Source organism: Pithys albifrons, chromosome 7, assembly GCF_047495875.1.
Source record: "Pithys albifrons albifrons isolate INPA30051 chromosome 7, PitAlb_v1, whole genome shotgun sequence".
Lineage (NCBI taxonomy): Eukaryota > Metazoa > Chordata > Aves > Passeriformes > Thamnophilidae > Pithys > Pithys albifrons.
In genome coordinates, this window is record NC_092464.1 from 33,892,581 (window position 1) to 33,914,694 (window position 22,114).

A 22,114-nucleotide genomic window follows, 5' to 3' on the forward strand; every position below is an offset into this window, starting at 1 on the left:
CTCTCTCAGCCTATCTTCATGGGGGAGGTGCTGCTGTGATCAACCTGGTGGCACCTAAAGGTGATATAGTTGAGATTTCCTGGGTGTTTTTTTAGAAGATTAAAAAAAAGTTGTGTGTTTCTGGAAACCCTCATGGTGTCAGGAGTCAATGAATTCAGTCTGTGCTTGGTGTTCTTTTGATACTGCTTCACAGATCATTAATGTAACTATTTGTCAATAGTTTCAAAATCCATTTATATAGTGAAACAAAATCTGTCACCTAATTATAGTTAAACAGTGGTGGCTAAATTGGTGCAACGTGAACTTTTCACTAAATATTTTTTATTCCTGGTTTTGGGCAGAATTCAGTCTTCATGTATTTGTGGCTCTAGGAAAAATCTTGATACCCCTGTTAATGTGGGGATTCCCTTGGACCATATAATAATGTTAATTTCAATGCTTAGTGATCTCTCCTGCCTGTTCCGTAAACAAATTACCCCAACTTTATCACATACTTAAGCTTTCTACAGAGTTCATGGCTTAATTTTTGTGGGGCCTATAACAGAAATATTTATACACCTACTATATAGGATTTTGCAATCCTTGCTTTCTTATCCAGTAGCTTGAGAAATACATGGGCTAAATAAGAATTCCTAAGCAGCTTGTGTTCTCCTGCCAGCTTCTTCAGTATGGAGTGTTTTATAAGGAGTCTTAAAACTTACCTACAAGTTGCATTTTACTGGCTGAAACTGCAGTTTCTCTAACTTGTTTCAAATGTGGATATCAAGTCTGTATGAAGTTGCTGATTTGAAGTGTTACAGGTTAAACAGTTGATTTAAATTACTGGTTATTGTAAGTGGTAGACAAAGATTTTTGTTAAAAGGTTGGTTCTCATTTTGTAACTTCTAAAAATACAGATTTGTAACTAGGTACTGCTTTTTACGTTTTATCTGGTTCGTCTTTATTATTTCATATAAATACACTGTATTCACTTACAACTTTACAGCTTCTTAGACAGTTTTTTAGATTCTTGGTTTTTTATTTTATGATGGTAGATATGCTGACTGATACTTGTTTTCTTTTTTTGTCAAAGTGCTTTTTGATAGTAATGAAAGGCAACACCATAAAGCTACAAGTTACTGTAAAGTTATTCTGACTGTGCTGCATACATAGACAAAAAGTTAACAAATGTTATTAATTTAAAATTAACTGATGAAATAAATGAAATATCTTCTGTAGTTAGTGAGCTATGCAGAGATTTCTTGTCATTGTCCTTTCTTACACCAAACCAAGTAGGTTTCAGGCTGTCATTTTGTGATTGCTCTGTGTGCTGCTGTCTTGACAAAAGTGAAAAAAAAAACAAACAAACAAACCGCAGAAAACCCCGTTGCACTTGCTCCAACACTTCTTACTCTGGCTGAAGAAAATCATAACTAGGTAGAGCTAGGTTATGCAAAATTGAAATCATGATCAATTATGGCATCATCTTCTTACAGCCTGGTTCCTACTTCTTTGCTAGGAAAGAATAAAACTCCCAATTTGTTTGTTAGTATTGTATGAATTGCAAATTAAAGAGCAATTGCTGTGAAATGGAATAAAACAAATATTCACAGTACCTGCAAAAAAACTATCAGCATTGCAAGTGAATATTATCAGTTCAGCACAAATGTATCCTGTGTGCTTTGTGGTAATTCCAGATTTATGGTTCAGTTCTCCTTAGAACTGTTGGACACTTTCTTAGTGGTAGATTATAGTACATTTAGGACTCAACATGTGTTGCCATAATTTCAAATGTAACCAGAACTACATTTTTGCCTTCACTGAAATTACCTTATTTGCTCACCTGATTAGGTTCTTGCAGTGTAAAAGATTGCAGTCCTTTCCTATTCTAAGGGTTTTCTCCAATATCCTCAGCATTTTCCTTACCACTGGTGTCCTTACACGCTGAAGTGCAATAGCGTGTGTAGTTTCTAGAACAAAATGTTGCAGGATCAAACAACCATATTTTTCCCTCTAGGTTTATGAAGCTGTGTCTCTTACTAGCTCAAGGAGTTGTGCTTTGTTTTGCAGGGTGAATATCCTGACTAGGTGTTGTAGGGTTTATCGGACTCCACTGTATACTGTTCACAGGCAGTATACAAATACATATATATATGTATATATAAACCTGCCGGTGTTTTCCTGTTCTCCCAGCCATTAGTTGTGGCAACACTTGTGAGGGCATGCAGCAGCGGACATTAAAGTGTTTGGTAGTACCATCACCTTAGCAGGACCAGGAAAGAGTTGCAGAAGCTTTGTGCTTCACTCCTGATTGCTCCTGTAGGGACAGTGCCAGCTGTCAGGTTGAGTCACATCAGATTATTTTGAAGTTTAAATGGAAAACTTCCATGTCCCAAAATCCCTTTCAGAGACTCCTATGAAAGCATTCTGGGCTCTCATTTCAAATAAATGATAGATGGTTTAAGCTAAAAAATAAATAATTCCAAACAAAATTGAAACACTTGTCCCAGAGAAAGAAACTACAATTGTTCCAGTCCAATGCGAGCGGGAATGGTGCTTTTCTGTAAAGTGCTGTGGGATTTATTAACATGGTGAGAGAATTGGATATGATTCCCAGGGCTCCAGATGGCACCTGCCAGATGGAAGCTCGTGTTCTTACTGTTTAAAGATGCTGGCATTAATGACATGGTGTTTGAGAATGCAATAACCTTTTGTGATGGATTTTCTTACTAGATAATGGTTTTAGTAAGTGGTCAAGTACTTCTAGGCATTGCAGTGTCTGGAAAATTATTTTAATCTGGTGAAAAGGTGGCCCTTCTGTGGATGGGATGGCAGTTTCATTTCTTTAGTTCCTTTCTTTCCAATGAAGACATCATTGGTTTCTATATCCAATTCGTCCTTCCCAAAAATGTTTTTCTTATCCAGGTGCACTGCTCTGCAGAGTTCCAATTTGAAATGTGTATGTACTTTTGCTTCAAAATCTCTACTGTAAAGCACTGGACCTTGTTGTTTGAGTTCTTATAAGCAGGATCAACAGTCAGGAACTTCTGGCTTTATAAAGAAAACGCATGTTAAGGGAACTTAAAATCATAGCAGCAAAGAATCATTTAGATTTGAAAAGACTTTTAAGATGATTGAGTCCAGCCATTAACCCAGCACTGCTGAGTCCTCTGCTAAACCATATCCTTAACTGTCACATCTACACATCTTTTAAATACCGTCAGGGGTGGTGAATCTGCCACTTCCCTGGGCAGCCCATTCCAATGCTTGACAAGTCTTTCAGCAAAATTTTTCCTAATATCCAATCTAAACTTCCTCTGGTGCAACTTCAGGCCATTTCCCCTTCTCCTCTCACTTGTTATTTGGGAGACAAGACCAACCCTCACCTGGCTATAACCTCCTTTTACGCAGTTGTAGAGAGTGGTAAGGCTTCCCCCTGAGCTGCCTCTTCCCAAGTTGAACAACCAGACATCCTTCAGCCACTCCTCATAGGACTTGTGCTCTAGACCCTTCAGCAGGTCTGTTGCCCTTCTCTGGACACACTCCAGCACCTCAATATCTTTCTTGCAATGAGGGACCCAAAACTGAATGCAGGATTCAAAGTATGGCTTCACCACTGCCAAGTACAGGGGGATGATCACTGCCCTAGTCCTGCTGGTCACATGTTGTGGAGGTTTGGCCTCAACCCCTGCTTTGCACGGACCCAGGTTAGGAACTAAACAGACTGGCAAGGTCAGCCTGACCTTGGGGCAGCCAGAAGGAGAGGTAAACAACCCCAAGCCCCTTGGTAAACAGCGACAAACTGTTGCCAGAGATGGGCTGCCCAGCGCGTGGACACCTCGTGAAGCTGGCTTTCAGCCAATGGGAAAAGTCCCTCAGGTCATGATCAAAGCCTTTGGACCTATTCCAAGCCACCCCAGTTCGCATGTATCCCCTCAAAACCCTATATAATCTGTTTATTCCCCCAATAAAGTTATGCTGAATGTTCTTTTAACCTTTGAAGCCTGGAGTTTTATCTGTGAGAATCCAGGTATCTGGTGCTGAAACCCGGGGTTACGTCAGGGTTGGGCAGGCTCGGACTCAGAAAAACCTCTCACTACAACAAATAGGTCAGCTTTTTCCCTACAGTCACACTATTTCTGATACAAGCCAAGACGCCACTGGCCTTGGCCAAGTGGGCACACTGATGGCTCATGTTCAGCTGGCTGTCAACCAGCACTCCCAGATCCTTTTCCACTGGACAGCCTTCCAGCCACTCTTTGCCAAGCCTGTAGCACTGCATGGGGTTGTGACCAAAATGCAGATCTTGAACTTCACCTGACTGAACCTCATGCAGTCGTCCTCAGCTGGTCAAGATCCTTCTGGGGAGCCTTCTTACCCTCCTGCAGATAACAATCCTGGTCACCTTAGTGTCATCTATGAACTTAATGAGGGTGCATTCAAACCTGTCACTCAGACCAGAAATAAAGATATTGAACAGGACTGGCCTCAGTATGGAGACCTGGGGAGCCTGAACACCAGCTGGAGGAAGCTCTCTGGGACCAGCCATGCAACCAATTTTTTACCCAGTGAGCAGTGCACCTGTACAAGCCATGAGCAGCCAATAACTCCAGGAGAAATCAAAGGCTTTGTTAAAGTCCAGGTGGACAACATCCACAGCTTCTTCCACTTCCACTGAGTGGGTTATCTGGTCATAGGAGTTCAAGCTGGTCAAGCCATGCTGGCTGGAACTGATCCCCTGCTTGTCCTGCACTTGCTCTGTGATGACACTCAGGATGAGCTACTTATTAACCTTCCCCAACACCAAGATTACTTTCCCCAACACCAAGATTAGACTGATAGTTCTGTAGTTCCCGAAGTCCTTCCAGTGCTTCTTGCAGGTGGATATTCACATTTGCTAATTTCCAGACAGCTGGGACCTACCTGGTGAGCCAGGACTGCTGAAAAACGATGGATACTGGCTTTGATGAGTTTTTTTGCCAGCTGCCTCAATACCCTTAGGTGGATCCCACCCAGCCCCACAGACCTATTTACCCTTGAATGATGAGGGCTTCAATTTGCTAGCTGTCCCTGTCTTCCAGCTCAGAGGACTGAATATCCCAAGAACAACCGGACCTACCACTGAATACTGAAGGAAAAAGACTCCAGCCAAAGCTGTTTAGCCAGGCTGGTCTTCTACACTGGCTCATCGATTGGCTCATGGGGATGGTCTGCTCCTCTGCCTTTATGATTTCCCCTTTGAAGAATGTCCAGCCTTCCTAGACTGCTTTGCACTTCAGGACTGCCTCCCAAGGGACTATGTCAATCTGTTTCCTGAATGAGCCAAAGTCTGCCCTCTGGAAGTCCAAGGTGCTGTTCTGCTGACCCTCCTCACTTCTCTGAAAATCAAAAAGTCTGTCATTTCATGATCACTATGTCCAAGTCAGCCTCCAACTTTCTATCATAGTTTAACCCCAGCTAGTAACTAAGTACCACAAATCCACTCCACTGCCTGACCTGGTGGGATGAGAAGAATCAGGAAAAGGTAAAGCCTGTGGGCTGAGATAGAAACAGTTTAATAATTGAAATTAAGTTAAAAAAAAAAAAAGATGATGATGATGAAAAGAGAGAGAGGAATAAAACTCAAGAAAGATAAGTGATGCACAATACTGCTCACCGCTCAGAATATCATTTGACCAGTTTGTGTCAGCTGTCCTGGCTGTGCTCCATCACAGCTTCTTGCACATCTGCTTGTTGGGAGAGCATGAGACACTCCAAGTCCTTGACTTTTAGTAAGCACTACCTAGTAACAATTAAACATCTGTGTGTTATCAACATTGTTCCCATCCTAAATCCAAGATATAGCATTTTAGCAGCTATTAGGAAGAAAATTCACTGTATCCCAGACAAAACCAGGACACCATCACATCACCCGCAAATCCTTCTCTGATCACAAAGAACAGATCCAGCTGGGTGCCTCCTTGTGTTGGCTCACTCACCAAATTGTCTAAGACACCAATGTGCCAGTAATGCTTAATTTTATTCAAAGAGTTATTACAAAACAATCCTAAAGATCTAATCTCAAGACAGGATGTGAAGACTATATGCAATGTAGTATCGCACAATTTTAAGAGTAGCACCATTGCCCATCCAGAACAAAACCAAATTATGTCTCTTTGGATGGAAGATGAGCAAATCTCCACCTTATTTTCAACTTGAAGGTATTTTAAATTTTTTTTTCGAGCTGCGAAAACCCTGGCATTTCATACAAATAATGTGTTGTTTTTATTCCACTAATTGTGAGTTCAGGGAATAGAATAGAATAGAATAGAATAGAATAGAATAGAATAGAATAGAATAGAATAGGCTTATATTAAACATTAACAAAAAGTTCTTAACAGATGGTGAGGCAGTGGAACAAGTTGCTCTGAGAAGCTGAGCTCAGAGAAGATGGAGCTCTGAGCAACTTGGTCTAGTGAAAGCTGTCCCTGCTCATGGCAGGGGAATTGAAAGTTTTAAGATCCCCTCTAGCTCAAGCCACTCTATGATTCTATGAATAGAATAGAATGCTTATGCAGTATTAAGACCTAGGTCAGAGGGATCCATCCAGGAAAGCCACGCCTATCCATGAGACAGTGGCTGAGATGGACATTCCTACAACATCGCTCAAGCAGGGACTGACAGTCCCAGGCTGAACTGAAACATGTTCCCTGTACCCTTGGCAGGAGACGGTGGGTGTCCCAGGGGAGGCCAGTCCCAGCTATTGTGACCTGTGAGCACCCTTGGGACCCAGAGAGAAGCAGACCCACACTGCTCATGTAGACTCTTCTTTAGATTTTACTGGAGGACTCTTGCTCCATTTTGCACACAGAGTTCCACAGGAAAGGAACTGTTATAGTGAATTAGCTGAGGTCTAATGATTCTAACAGACCCCACAGGGCTTTGTGTTCAGTGGATTGTTTACCATCACTTGAAATTATTGACGAACACAACTCAGCAGAAAAGCATTGTCTTAGTACTTCAGAAAATTGTATATTAGTGAAATCATAGATAAAGAAATCTTCCCTGCATAACAAAGAAATAGTACTTCTATTAATTCATTTTGAATCATATGAACAGAGTTTCAGTTTGGGTTTACAGTTAATTCTCATTTATTTGATTAATATAAAAAAACACCAGTCATATACCAGCAAAACTAGTAAGGAGAAATTTTTCACAAGGGCAGGGAACGCAATCACGTTATATACAGAACCTTTAAACCTGACACACCAACTGTTGTACTAGGTCATAAATCCTGTGAAGGCAGTAAAATCAGACATTCAAGGGAGAAACAGCATCTCATCTTGTTTTCACAGACATTCTGCAGTTGCTGCAGGACCATCACTGTCTTTTACTGAGCAGCATTTCTGATTATTCTGTATGATTCCATCTGTTGTACCTGGTTAATCTGCAGTTTTGGATACTATTGGTAAACATTTCTTGGTTCTCATTAGTAACAGCATGGTTGATTTCTAGTAAATGCATCTCTCTGAATTCAGGATTTCATATTTGGCAACCATCCCTTTGCTCTCACTGCAATACAAAATCTGACAAAGGAATTAGTCAGTTGAGAATTACTTCAGATGAGGAAGTTTAAGGCAAGAGATACTACAAAGATACATCCGAGACATCCGTAAAGATGAATGAAGAGTTTTTACTTCCTTAAGAAACTAGGAATTGCATATTTTGATTTTCAATATAATTCTCAGTGATGTCAGAATGTGATGGTTTTGAACCATGGCTTCCTCAGTAACTAGGTGTAACTAAGGAAGTAGACATTACAAAGTATTCCACACGTGTTTTCCACCTAAGGGAGGAGGAAGGGAGATAGGGGGGAGGGTTTTTTTTTTTTCCTTCTTGGTTCCAGCAAGGCTGGGGAGAGCAGGAGGAGCCGGGACGGTCTGTTCTGTTTCTGTTGGTTTTCCTAGCCGGGACATGGTGAGTTTGTATCATGCCAGTTCTCCTTTCCTAAAGTCTTTAATTGTATTTGTCTGTTTCATTTGTTGTGGTTTTGGTTTGTTTCCCCTTATTTCTTGTTAAGCAGTCTTCCCTTTCCCCTTTTCCCTTTTTTCCCCCCCCTGGGGTGGGCCCCCACATAGTGTGTAAATTGCATACATGTTTGTGGATGTTAGAAAATATAATTTCTTTTTAAGTCAGTTCAGTTTCTTTCGAGTTCTTTTGCTGTGCAGTATTTTTTCCCCCTCCTTTGCTGGGAGGGCTTTGGGAGAAGGGGGGGGAGGCAGTCCAAGGCTAGTAAAGCACTAAGGCAAACCTGAGACACTGTCCAAATAGACTTGCAAATTCTCAAGTTTTCTGTAAGTGATATTAAAAGGTCAGATATTCTTTTCACTTAATGACAACCAAAAGTGAGTTTAAACTAGATAACTACAGCTAAATACAAATAAACCAGGAAAATACTGAGAAATACATAAAAGCAGTTTTGAACTACAGACAACTATAGCACTTACTACTACAATATTGATTTGTATTGTCTTCTGCTGTCCCATAAGCATGAACAATTTCTCCTTAGTGTGCATATGCGATGGTCAGCAAACTAAAAATGCCTCTCATTTTTGCGGACAAGCCATTAAAAAAAAAGACATGAGAATGACCCCAAGCATAATAAATACTGTTACGGGAGCTGCTATAACAGAGTATATATTCACACAATTTGGACAACAGGAGATTGCTAAATGTAATTTTTTCTTCCACTGTCTGCAATTCAAAGCCTTCTTGAACTTCTTTACCCCATTTTAAAAATTATTAATCAAAAGGCGGGAAAAGAATTGAGAGTTTGGGTTTCCCAGAACCACCAAATGCTCTTTGCACTAAATGTTTTCGGGAGGTGAAGAACTGAAAACCTATTTATTCTTTCCATTATTGAGTACCACAAGTAGTCTGGACAAGACACAACATTTCTATTGAACAAAAACCAGGTCAAACACTGCGCAGGTGGCACACTTCCAGTCACCCGAGAAATCTTTGTGTCTTGGCAGTGTTAATAATCATTGCATTAATGATCCAAGTGGAGCCACTTAAAACTTTTATAGAATAACACATGGTAGTCCTTAGATAAAAAGCAGAATTCACGGGCTTCCTGTTGAAATTCTGTTATTTTTCTGAACTGTCACAGACCCACAGGTGGGCACGCCTGTCAGTGTTCTGCACATCCCTGCTTAGAAAATGTATGCTATCCTCTCAATTTAGAAAAAAGCCCTAGTTAAATCTATCTTTTTTGAATGAGTTGTTCACTTACGGTTAGTTTGACTCCTTCAGGGGCAGATGAAGATATAGTTGCTAGGTTTAAGCATTTAACCATGTGGTTAGATATGACATAATTTAAATATCTCGGCTATTGCTGCTGTTATTTCAAATGCTGTGGTTAAATCAACAAACTAACTCACTTGCCTCCAGTAATAGTGGTGGGATTCAGTAGATGGCACTCCAGCCTGGGAGTCATGTAATATCCTGTCAATGCCCAGCAGGTGGAGTGGCTGGGCCCGCACAGGCTGCGCAGGCACCAGGTAGGAAAAGATGATGGGGAACCACAGGGGACCTCTGAGAACACCTGGTTGTTCCTGGTATGAACGGCATTGTAGTCTTGCAAGGAGTGAGTCACCCTTGTGCCATCCTGCTGTTAGCTCTTCCAAGAGTTTCATGGCTAGAGGGACCCTAAGCTGTTGTGTTCTAATGGCAGATTGCTAAAGTCTCTTCCCCCCCTTTGAGAAAGGTGCTGATGCCTGGAGGGTGATATTTGGGGATTCCCACATAACTGCAAAGAATTCATAGCTGGTGTGCTATGATGCACTGATATACCTTTTGATGGCCCCATAGGAAGCATTTTACAAACTACCAGAATACTACAGGTTGGGGTCAAATTGACAAAGTACTGTTTTCCCATGTTCAGTGCTCCACTGTAAATTTGCTGCTGATGGTCTTGTAGGTGCTATATTCAAAACACTGAGCACCCTCTTTCTGACAACCATTAATACTGAATCATTCTTCAGGCATATTGGCCCTTATCTTAGTGGTTGACTTTGAAGAGTTGGAAAGTGTGGCTTTGAGCAACTTGGTCTAGTGGAAGGTGTCCTTGCCCAAGGCAGGGGTGTAGGAATTAGGTGATCTTTAAGGTCCTTTCCAATGGAAACCATACGGTGATTCTATTCTGTGATTCTATGCCACTGTGACATAGCATAGAGAGTACTGGAGAAGGGGGATCATGAAAGCAGCTGTTTCTTTATGGCCACCTCCTTGTGAAGCTCCACTTAAGGTGTGCTAGTCCCAAGAATGGAATGGCAAGCAGTGGCCAAAGAATTTCAGAGGTGAATAGTGACTTCCTTCAACATGGTTCCAGATGTTGACATCTCATTCAGGAATCTAATTATGCTCATTGCTTTGTAGTGACTAATCTATTTGCTGCCAACAGATCAGCAGTCAGAGCTGCTGTCATGAAGATTAGTGCCTGCATTAAGAGGATGTTGTGTTCATTTAGAGGGAAGTAAGTGGACCAGGGGAATAAAAGTAGTAGAGTAAGTCTTAAATATTAACTGCTTAAATATGGTTCAAGGTTTGAATAAAGAGACAAATTTTTTTTAGTTCATGGCAGACATGCAAGACCCGTGCTGAAGTTTGTAAATGTATTTTTAGGATGAATGACAACTAAATGTTAAAGTTTAAAAGGATTAAACTTAAATTTAATAGATATGTAAGATAACATGAATTACAATATTAAAATCCCTTACCAAAGGTATTGTAAGGTACTCTTTTATCCTGCCAGTAGTTCTGATGAAAAAGAACAGCTTCTCAAGATGATTTTGGGAGAATCATGTTTACCCTCCTGCTTGTGAATTCATAGCTGATAGTCACAATGGTCCCTAAGATACAACTCACTATTTGCTTCATTGACTTCCAAATGGCTTTTACTAATTTTTCGGCAGGAGGCAGAAGTTGTTTAACTTTAGCCCAGACAGGTGTGAAATAGCAGGAGGGACCAGATGTGGAGGAATGCAGACTAGTTGTACATAGGGATGTGTACAGTTTGCCTGCTGTGCATATGTGCAATGGCAACAGAAGAACCAGAGCAAATGGGGATAAATTTAGATTTGGAAAACTTTCTCGCCAGTTGAAATTATCGCCTCTGCAGAATAAGAATATTTCAAATTACTTAAAAGACTATGCATTGACAAATCATTACCTTTCCAAAAGAACTGTTGTGCTAAAACAGCCTTTGAAACAGCATCTACTGAAACATTCCCATTCCTTTTGAAGTAACACCAGTGAAGGCTGGACTAGACTCACACAGCTGACCTGCTGATGCAACCCTGAGGATGCAGGAATGTGCCTGAAGAAAAACAGTGAAAATAAATGTCAACCCTTTTGTCCACATAGATAGAATTATAGAAGTATATAGTGGGGATGTACTGGGGATGTTACATGAAAATAACAGACATGGAGCATTTTGCTTTTCTTTTTTGTTTTTTTTTATACAATTGCAAGAAACATTCAACACCAATGCCATTACAGGCTTAATGCCTAGTCCCTCACTCTTTCCCATGATGAATATTAATTACTCTAAAAATCAGAGACGCTGCATTTTGATAAAGGGGCAAATTGATATAATAGTGCTTTGATAAAGCAAAACTGAAGTTTAAGGCAATACTTGAACTAATAGAGGACAATGTATGTACCTAAAGTCATCAGCACCAGAGTAGATTTCAAAGACAAAGTTACAAACTTTAGAGATACTCTCTGTAGGTGGAGTACTAAGGTTCAAACATCTAAAGCAAAACTGAGGTTCAAATATCCTGCTCTTCCTTATCAACCTTCATATTCCCTGCCATCTGAAGCTGCTTGATTAGAGTGGCTACAGACCAGCAACTGCTGGTGTCTATTTTGAATAAGCACAAAACCAGATCCAGCTTCATCTTTTTGTGTCTCAGTCACATCTCACTATTATGACAACTTGCCAGGCTTTCCCTTAAAATTTACATGCCTTTTTCCTGTACTTAGTGAGAAATTAATTCCATAGTTACTGAGGCTAGTCTGAGTTGAAGTCTGGCCTGGAAATTGCAGATATGAAGGAATACGTGCTCTGAAAAGGCAGGTGAGAGCTACAGGTAAGAGAGAGTTGCTTATGTACTCCTTTAAAATCTCAGTTCTGCCTGTTCCCCACATATTACACAATGTATCTGTAATCAGAATATAATCAGTATAAGGGCAACAGGAAGCCCAGCTACCATGCTCTCAATTCACAGGGACAAAGTGCTTTTTTACTATTTATTTTATTTTATTTTATTTTATATTAGTTTAGTTTAGTTTGCTTAGGGTTTTTTTGTTTGTTTGTTTTAGTAATACAAAATCTTTCTGGAATAATAGATAAATTATTGCAAAAAGGCTTCTGGTTTCTGGCTTAACTGTACTAATGAAGTGAGAGAGTGCAGCACAGTACAGCATGGAAATACTTGAAATCACAGCAAGCACATGGCAGAGTCCCATATCCCAAATTGATATGAGACAAGAGGTATTACCAACAAATCTGAAGGTGAGATCAATAAGATTTGTAAAAAATTAATAAGACATTTTTACCATTCTTCCCACATTACACTGCCATCCAACATTGGTGATTACAAGGCAATTAAAAAATAGCCTCAAATATTTTAGAATTTGGAGTTAGAAAGAGGGAATAAAACCAGAAGTGAAAACTAGAGTCACTCAAATGCCCCAAAGCATGTCTAATTAAGTAACACACTTCAGATAGACCTTGACATTACATTCTTTGGCCAAATATTATAATAGAAGTATCTTGCGTGAGGACATTAAGGGCAGACAAAGCAGTGATCTACACAATAGGACTTGTCTGCACAGGAAAGAGCTCAGAACAACCACTGTAGAGTATCTGTTCTGCAACAGCTCCTCAAGTGGACATGTTTTTTTGCACTAACTATGCATTTGTGTGGTTTAGCTTAATACACATGAGAATGAACTATGTTAAAAGCAAACAAAGACATCCATCATGGAAGTAAGTACATGTACTTGAGAAACTAGCACACTACAGATGCTGGGCTCTCAATTCTGCACTTCAGATTGTTTCCCAGTAACCACCTTACACAGATCAATCCAAAGTGCACTACTCCTTCATTGCAAATGTACAAAATTAAGGAAATAGGACAATAGGCTGCATGGATTCATTAGGAGGTAATAGTTAGCCAGAAGCTTCTTGTAGTGCTGAGCTATCACTGCAACTCACACATGTAGTCTCATGAAGTCCAGGCTGTCAGCTGCAAAGAAACAACAATAGTCCAGCACCACTCACCCCCTGTGTGTTTCTGTAGCCAAAAATGGCATTGCAGATGCTTCTGAGACAACAAAGAAGCTGCTTCAAATATTCTAGTGTAATTCATATTGTAAGTTCAAATGTTACACAGATGTAACTGCTTATTCCATGTAGATTTTAGAACAAGTCTGAAAAAACAGTAGCATTTCTTCACTGTAATAACTTAAAGGCAATGTATGTACTCTTCCAAAAGGAACAGAATCTGTGGGAAACAGGGAAGGCAAAATCTGTGTGATGTGGCTGGGCCAGGAAGTAGGAGGTATCTGATCCACCTGACTGACTATAGAAAGAACTATGCAAGACTCCTTAAAATAAAAGAGGAGATTCTGAACAACAGATAGGTTTGCTCACCCATCTCCTTTGCTGAAAAATCAGCTGGTTCAGTAGATTTCAATCACATGTACTTGTAAAATTTATTCTCAGCACCAAGGTATTGATATAATTAAAAGTGACAGTCACTGACATATTAAATGCTGTAGGTAGTGGTGGCCTATGTATGGGAGTCATATCACCACATGAGAGTAGTATCATTCTAGCTCAGCCCAGCTCATGTCAGCTGACAGCTTCGGCCTAGTCCGAACTTCAGAGCCCAAATTTAGGCCACCTAGACCCATAACACTAACACAGAATCACAGAATATCCTGAGTTGGAAAGGACCCATAAGGATCATCAAGTACAATCCTTAACCCTGAACAAGACCATCCCCCCAAGAGTCACATCATATGCCTGAGAGTATCATCCAAATTCTTCTTGAACTCTGTCAGGCTTGGTGCTGTGACCACCTCCATGGGGAGCCTGTTCCAGTGCCCAACCACCCTCTGGGTGAAGAACCTCTTCCTAATATCCAACCTAAACCTCCTGTGACACAACTTCAGGCCAGTCACTCATGTTCTGTCACTGGTCACCACAGAGAAGAGATCAGTGCCTGCCCATCCTCTTTCCCTCACAAGGAAGTTGTAGACTGCAATGAGGTCTCCCCTCAGTCTCCTCTTCTCCAGGCTGAACAGACCAAGTGACCTCAGCTACTCCTCATACGGCTTCCCCTCAAGGCCCGGCATCATCTTTGTTGGCCTCCTTTGGACACTCTGTAATAGCTGACTATGTTTCTTATATTGTGGTGCCCAACACTGCACACAATATTCAAGATGAGGCTGCCTCAGTGCAGAGCAGAGCAGGACCTCACCAGGGGCAACACACCTGCCCCTCAGTCTTGGGAGATCATTAGGAGAAGAGTCAAGTGCAAGTTCCCAAGACTTCAGGAATGTGTGGTGGACTGTGGGGTAATCTCCCGAAGAAAACAGATGGTCATTTGTAAATACCCATGGACAACCTGCTTAAAGCAGGGCTCCTTCTAAAGTTTGTAACAAATGGTTACTTTTTAAAATTTCATTTTATTTTTCCCAACATGGAATAAATGGCACATGAGAGTTTATCCCAAGTTTCTTTCATCAAAAGAAAAAACAGAAAGGTTTGTACTAACTGAGAATATTTGGACATATCACAAGCCTCTTCCTATACCACTTCTTTTTATGGATGTATCAGGACAACACTGGCAGTACACAGTAGTCCACATAGGCACTGCTTTTTGTACTACATGTACATTTGCTGTGCTAATCAAAAACCAACTCATGGCCAAGCCTCTGCAAGTCAAAAGAAAAAACCCAGACATCTCCCGCTGAGACACAATTGCCTTTGGCTACCACTCTGGACCCTGTAGGCACAGGTGTTTTCAGAGGAGAAATTAAATCCTAGGCAATCTGAATTGTCTGAAGGAGATGTTTGCATCTGCCTTGACTACAAATATCTAAATATAAGCAGGGAAAATAGGGCAGCCAACTTTTTGGTCTTTGCTTCTTGTATGCTAGTAAAAAGGATCACAAATTGGAAGAGAAACTGGAAAATATGGAAATAAACATTCATCTGGAATCCCCTTCGAGAATAAGATTCTGGTGTCATATTCTGCACAAAACCTGCACACAACCAGTAAGAAACTGCAGATGGAAAACCAGCATCTGGGGCTCTTCCAGTCAACCACTGCTTTAAATTATTATATTCTCTGAAACAGTAATAAATATCAAGCTAAATCTGAGGGCTGTATATTTTGTTACTCTAGGGTATGTCCTGGATGTTGGTTTTCATTTGTCAGTCTGATGGAGTCATGCAAATAAACACAGTAGGTCTATGTTATTTTATTAAACCTGACTCAGAGAAACAAAACAAAGCAGAATAAAAATTGCCTAGAAATAAAGGGAGGAAACAGCAAAAGCCTTGTAAGAAGCAAAGGCAGAGTGGAAAAAGGAAAATAAAGTCTGTATTCCTTCGCTTCTATCAAATGTGTAAAGGAGGAGTCCATTTAAAATATTTCTTTTTCTTTCATCCTTGCTTATTTTTATTTCAGCATCTCATGCAAGTCCTGGAGGTTGGCTAGACAGCTCTATGCAACACCAATTGAGTGGCAGTGAATCATAGCTCTTTCTGATGGCTTCCAGTTTTTATTAAGGCATTTGGCTTCTGCTCAAGTTGAAAAGATGGCATAGGGATTTTGTTAACAATTCTTTTCTTCTCAATTTGTATATTCCCTTCTTCACACTAGAAACATCAAGGCCTTCCTTTCTACCTGATCTTCAGATCAGGTATAATACAGAAAACTGGAATTACTTATGGATAAAAAAGAAAGAAAAGAAGAAACAAAATAAACACTCTGGTTTTGTATTACATGCAAATCTAAATAATCCTCTCCCTCCCCCAGTTTGACCCAATTTTGCTTGGGCAGACTTTGTGCTTCTAAGCCAGGCACCTCAGAGACTGCAAACTTAGCAGATACTACTGAATATGAGAGCACAGCTCTTGCAAAATCAGGTTTGAAGCTACTGTAGTCATGGTACTAAAATGTCCAGTGTACCTGCAACTTGTCTGCTCTCACCAAAAGTCCTCCCTTAGCCATGCCCACATATTAAATGGATAAACCAAAGCCAGGAGTTTCATTCCTTCAGCAACTTTAGACATCAGAACTTCTGCCTAAGCAGCATGAAAGAATGTCCTATTCATAGGTAGGAGCATTTAAGTATATTCAACTCCTTCTACATACTTGGAAAACAGAAACAAATTATTAGCAAGACATTGGCAATGCGTTGATTTCATGCTTTGTTGCAAATAAGCTACAGAGAAATCTCTACTTGCCAAACACAACATGACACTGTGGTTAAGGGACAACTATTGTTTTTTACCACAGAACACAAACCAGTAAGGGGAAATATTTGCAGAGTTCCTTCTTTTCTTCTTCTCACTCTTTTCTTAATCTTTACACCTTCCACAAGATGAAAGCACCGAGCATCTTTACCAAGTGTCTTTCAGAACTGCAGTCATTAGCACAACTCCTCTGCACTTTTTACTGATGCTTCCTTAGAGTAACCTAAAATCCCACCACAGCCTAATGCTGCATGAATTCCTTCCCTCTTTAGACACAAAAAGGAAATTATAGGAAAATCTTAAAAATATTGTTTTAATTTTGTGTCCATAGTATGCTGTATGTCTTTGTTCTTTAACTGTAGTTCTCCCCTTTGAAGCAGTGTACCCTGCAAATTTAAGAATCTTTCTTTTTATATAGAATTTTATATAGAATTTTTCATGATATGATCAAGCAGTCAGGATCCAGATAGTTCTGTAGCCTTTTCTAGATGCAGAAATTTATTCAAATCTAGTGAAATAATTGAGGTAACAAAACCAGCATTTTAATCACTCTTCAACCTGGGAGTGGTCTATATTAGTAAGCAGCTGGAAGCAAACAGGAAAAGCTCTGCAGAGCAAACCAGCTTGTGTGGAGGACGTAACCTTCACCCTCTGCGTTCTCAGAAAGGTTTGTTCCAGGCTGGCTTCGTCAGCAGTTGCAGTTCAGCTTTTCGTTATGTTTCAGGTGAAACATTTTGTATGTGTCTTCTGAGGCTGCTTCACAAAATGAATCACAGAGAAGGAAGGGACAGCAATCAGAGACTTGCTTCAAAAAATACATAACTCATCTGAAGCAAAATGTTAATGTAGATGAACACACACTTAAGTTTACCCCTATGAATGAATGGATGGCCTTAGCTAATGGCAGATTTAATATGAAATAAATCAAACTGATACAAAGATAGCAGAAAAAAGCCTTGTTTCAGCAGAAATTTTAAGAGAGTTGTTGTGGAATAAAGTTCCCCCTTTTTTTCTAGCTGAAACATGGAGAAAATACTTTACATAGATTCAATAACTCCCTGGAGGGCAATTAGTTTATTACAACATTAGGAGGCAAGTTCTTGGCGTAGAGGAGGAAGTCCCATCAGAGCAGCAGGTCAGCAGCAGGCTGTATCACTCATACCAGCACTACAGCTGCACCCCAAGAAATGCTCACGAAAAACCTTTAAGAAAATGCATTCTTGGACATGTCTGGACACAATGCCACTAGCACAAAAAATTAGCATGAGAACTTCACAGAAAATGCACAGGAATTTTCTTTATGCAAATTCCCATCTGTCAACAGAACTAAATTTGCAACACCAGTTCTCTAAAACTTCCCCTTACCTCTGATACCTATTCCTCTCCTCAGGAAATTAATCTCCTTTTCCCAGTCATTTTGCCTTTTTCTCATTCATCTTTCCTGTTGTTTTTCTAAGATGTTATACTTTATATTTTTTTTTTATCATCCAGTACTCTTGAATTTTGCTGCTGAGCTGAAAGCTATTTCTGTAGCAGTAGGTCTGGTGGCAGATGCTCTGAGCAGTAACCAAATGGTTCCTCTGAATTTTTCACCAGACAGCTTTATATAGATCAAGGCAAACTGAGAGCCTGTTTTACTGGAAAGAGGAAGGAGGAAAAGGAGTAGGAGCATACATCCATCATGATCCATGAATAAATGGAGAACTGAACATAAAGAAAGATCAATGAGGATGACTTAAATGAGGAAAATTTTGTCCATGATAGCAAAAACTGATACACAGAAACCCAACCCTTTGTGGAAATTCATCAAGGAGGTCTTGGACACATATTCCAGTTTTGAACCACAAAATGTGGATATTATGATGATAGGCATCTGGTCCCTCTGATGCAAGCTTTCCTATAAAAGTAGGAAGGAAAAAAAGTTCTGTAGGATCATCATTCACAAGTTCATTCTGCTACTTGCCACAGTTGTCTTAGTAAGGTCTGATGCTTTTCAGTTTCCATTCTTTGATGAAAGATGGTAATTCGGTATGGCACTGAAGTGGGACAGAACAAAAAAAACTGGAAAAGGAGTTAAGGATTGAAATCCTATAGGTAAGTAGTTTGGAAGTTTGAACAAATCTTCCTGTCATAATTGTTCTTTAGATTTTTTCATTAAGAACACTTGCCTGTATGGCCTTCTTTGTTAAATTTAACTGTATCTAATTATGATTTTCTTTTGTTGGTGAAATTGTGTGGCTTAGAGTTAGTCCTATTTCCTTTCTTTGCAGAGGTAACCAAGACATACAAATCTCATTGATAATAATTTTTTAATGCTAGAATATAAGAAAAAATTGATTTCTGAAAATGAATTTATACTGGCAAACCACAGAGAGTTATTTAATTATCAGTTAGCCTCATTCTTCTGTCATTTCAGGCTTTTCCTATGCTGGCCTTTTTTTGTGAATCACTTCTTGGAGAGGGGGTTGCTCCGAGCCACTACTCAGCCCAACATCTGACATTAATAGCAAAAAAGGTGATGATCAGCCTTGTGCTTTCACCACCCTATCCAAAAATTTGCCACTACAGGACAAGTGCTGCTCAGAGCCCTGTCCACACCCACATGGGGTCTCTGCTGCCAGTGATGGTAAACCACCATTACCAGCAATGGCAAATATTTTGTGGAAAAGGCAGACATAAACATCTCATGTAACACCCCTGTAATTGCCTGTTACCATGATCCAATAGTTGTTAATCTCCACTTGACTGTGTAGAGTTTTGCTTAAGGACTCTTATCAAATTAAAGCTTTGGGGTACTCAAGACAAATTAGTAATTTTTCTTTGAGAACTTTTATCTTAGAACTTGCTTCGTATTTTGATATCTCATTGCGAAAAAATAACCTACAGTTTATAGAAAAAGACTAAGAAAATAAAACATTACAGGCTTTCCATCATTAGAAAGGAAATAAATATGTATTATGGTATTAAAATTACTCTTTTTTAAAACAGGAGAAGATGCTGATTCTCATGAGTACATAGATAAGTAATGATCATTAAAGCTCTTCAGAAGCAGAAACAGTTACCACTTCTTGTTGTAACAGAAAATTAACTCTTTTCCTTCACACTCATTAGTGGATACTTCCCAAGGTGCTTTAATTTATTCCTCTTAAAACAATTTCAGCACAAATGAAGAGTCTCAACATCAAGAGACAAGCATTCTTCCAGATAAATGATTTCCCCCAGCTTGCTAAACTCCTTTCTGTAAGCCAGACTCCAATATCCAGCAATCCAAGCTTCCAGAGTTGTGGCAAAAAGCTACCATATTATTATGTTGTTAATCGTGTATTTCAAATCCCTCTTGGAACTTTAGCCAGTAAGGAAGCAGCATTACGAGTATCTTGATTTCCTGAGAAATCAAGTAAAGCTGAAAATAAACTTTCATGGGATATTTTATTCACCCTTAAAAATATTATTTGGACTTACCAATCACAGAATCATTTAGGTTGGAAAAGACCTCCAAGATCATCAAGTCCAATCTTGGACCCATCACCCCTTATCAACTAGACCACAGCATTAACTACCACGTCCAGTCATTTCTTGAACGCCTTCCGGAATAATCCTTTTTTGTTTGGCTCGTTTTGGTTTGGTTTTTTTTTCTTTTCTGAGCCAAAAGGCTTCTAAAAACACCCAATAAAAGCTGTACTTTCTTCAGTCTGAGCAAGATCCATGATCAGAGTGGAACCTCATAAAGCAGGTCCGGTGCCTGCAACTGAGGCGTTACAAGGTGTAAACACCAAAGAGCCCAACTCAGTCGAGGTCACTTGATCGCGGATGCAGATCTGACCAGGATGCAGATCGCGGATATCTCCACACCCTGCGCCATCAGCGGGGCCTCGCGGCTCAGCCTCCCCCACCTCACAAGCGATTGCGACTAGAAAACCCTGTGTGTGGAAAGCCATCCCCGCGTCCCGTGTTTCCCGGGTGCGTGCGGGGCGGGGTAGCGCGGCCCCGCCCGCTGCCGGTGACGTGCGGGCTCCTCCGGATCCGCGGGCGGCGGCGGGAGCGGCGGGAGCGGCGGTGAGCGGGGTTGGGGGGTGCGGGGGGCAGCGGAGCGGGGCGGGGCGGGACTGCTGGGGCTGTGTCCGTGTGTCCGTGTGCGCGCAGCTGGGAGCGGGGCTGGGGGGGCGCGGGGGGCAGCGGAGCGGGGCGGGACTACTGGGGCCGTGTCTGTGTGTCTATATGTCCGTGTGTCCGTGTGTGCGCGCAGCGGGGAGCGGCGGGGGCGGTGTAGGGCCGTGTCGTCCCCCCCCCCCGCCCCCGCCGGTCTCGGGTGACCGTGAGGCGCTGCCTGCGCTCGGTGGCACCGGCCGTGAGTCGGGCGCGGCTCGGAAGGGAAAGGTACCGGTCCCGCCTGGAGGGGTTTGTTCTCCTGGTCCGTGACAGAGCGCTCCGCCACGGCTTTCGGCGATGTAGATGGCTGCTTTTAGCAGTGACTAACAACGGGTATGGAGGAAATTCGGTTTAAGTAATTACTAAGCTTGTTTTGAACCACCGGTTTTTCTTTCACAGTAGCAAATCCATCGCCTTTGGCAACTGACTTTTACAGGGATGTGCAAAAGCTCCGCGCGTGTGTGCATATATATTATATATATATATATACACACACAAACACACACGTTGTTATTATTGTGTATATACATTATGTAACATGCATATTATTTTGTGTACTAGTATACAAATAGATAATGCATATCGTGCCTTTTTATTACATACATCATATGCGTTGCACTGTTTTGTTAGTCAGGAGACTGCCTTGTTGTTTGTAAAGTCTGTGTTATCTGAGTTAAGGAGCTTGAGAATTTTTAGGTGCATAGGAAGAGCCTGTGGAAAGACCGTAGGCAATTAAAACTAACCGATTTATAAATCGAAGGAAGTTCCTGTGGCTGAGGATTGCTGGGTTTGCCATGGGACACGATCTGGAGCTGGGCAGAGAGGCACTGGGGCAGCTGCCTGTGCTTTGCCTTGAGGCGCCTGTGTTTGCTGTTTGTCGAACACACATTCGCTGGGATCACCCCAGTAAAGACAGACAGTCGCCATCGCATCAGCACCACAGGCTGGGGGCTCTCACAGCCTGCGAGGATGGGGCAACTTTTAGTAAATATTGCGTAGTTCTGCTATCAGTGTCGAAGAGATAAAGGCAGACGGAGGGGTGGATCCAGGCCATTGAGGGTCAGGGTCCGGCCCGCTCGGGTGTCTTTGACGCTCTCACCTGGCATATGCCCTCATCACCCATTGCCCAAGGGAAACAGCGGCTGGGAATTTTCATTGCCCACCCTGCTTCTCACGTTGGCAGAAATAGCCCAAGTGAAGGGAAAGGTCTTCCTATTTATGCTTGGGATAACTGAAACTGAAAGTGATGCCAGGCAGGGCGTTCCTGAATGACACAAAACTGGACTTCTTTTAGAAAAGTGGAAGTACCAATGTTTTCTTTGTGTAGAAGATGCAAATGGTAATTATGACTGACTCAGTCTAGGGTATTATTCATGATGCTTGACTTGAAATCCAAAAGTCACTTGTTTATCATGTGTATTTTGTGGTGAATCTAAGTAGTATTTA

General features: G+C 41.1%; 1 protein-coding gene across 4 annotated transcripts in view; it reads left to right on the top strand.

Moving 5' to 3' along the window:
* Positions 1–20,512: 20,512 nt before the first annotated feature.
* Positions 20,513–22,114, top strand: part of SNX10 (sorting nexin 10) — a 36,973-nt gene continuing 35,371 nt past the window's right edge. For 2 of the 4 annotated variants that reach the window (XM_071560971.1, XM_071560973.1), the window contains exon 1: positions 20,762–21,001. The gene's annotated coding sequence lies outside the window, so the exon portion shown is untranslated. Of the gene's footprint in view, positions 20,576–20,761; positions 21,002–22,114 lie in introns of those variants that run through there. The other 2 variants (XM_071560970.1, XM_071560972.1) reach the window with 2 other exon arrangements.